This window comes from Lampetra fluviatilis, chromosome 63 (genome assembly GCF_964198595.1).
Source record: "Lampetra fluviatilis chromosome 63, kcLamFluv1.1, whole genome shotgun sequence".
Classification (NCBI taxonomy): Eukaryota; Metazoa; Chordata; class Hyperoartia; order Petromyzontiformes; family Petromyzontidae; genus Lampetra; species Lampetra fluviatilis.
In genome coordinates, this window is record NC_136337.1 from 6,299,813 (window position 1) to 6,300,824 (window position 1,012).

Sequence of the window (1,012 nt, forward strand, 5' to 3'; positions counted from 1 at the left end):
GGTGGTGGTCGTGGTGGTGGTGGTCGTGGTGGTTGGTGGTTGTTGTTGGTAGTCGTGGGCTCCTTGAGACGTCTCCCTTGCCCCGGGGGGGGGGGTGGTGTGGTGAGCTGGATTTCGAGCCTCCCGGAATCACCTCCTTGAGAGAGTCTCGGTTCAGGACACCTGGCACTGGGATCATCCGCCGAGAAGCTTTTTATAGCCGCGGAGAGCGGCGGCCGGGAGGGAAAGGGGAGCGGGGGGTGGGAGTGGCGTTGAAATATTTGGGGCCAGACATTGCTGACAAGGAGCGATGGATCGGAGTTCACAGTCGCCAGTTTCTGCCCCCGAACAAGCAGACTAAAAGTCTAAGAGAAGCTTTCGTGACTGCAGGGATTCATCTTCTTGGTTCTTTCGGTAAAGTCACGTAGAATGGAAATAATAAAATAATAAAAATAAAACATAATAAAATATTACATTTCGATTTAAAGCTTTCGTGACTGCAGGGATTCATCTTCTTGGTTCTTTCGGTAAAAGTAACGTAGAATGGAAATAATAAAATAATAAAAATAAAACATAATAAAATATTACATTTCGATTTAAAGCTTTCGTGACTGCAGGGATTCATCTTCTTGGTTCTTTCGGTAAAAGTAACGTAGAATGGAAATAATAAAATAATAAAACATAATACAATAATTCTCACGACGTTTCGGCCACAACGCAAGTAGCCGTCCTCAGGTGGAGAACAGGTCTGTCGAGGAGACAGAGTCTGAATGACAGGTCCCAGGCTTGGAGCGACTATTTAAGCTGGGATGGAGGGGCGAAAAGCGCCTTGACAAAATAATTTGCATATCAAGAGGAATTTAGCATATTTATGGAATTATTCTTTGGTTCTTTCGGTAAAGTCACGTATAAAGATGAAATAATAAATTAAATAATAGCATACTACGACGTTTCGATTGCAACACAAGCAATCGTCATCAGGTATAAAAGAAATAGCAACAAAAATCTAACCAGAAAACTATAGACAGACATA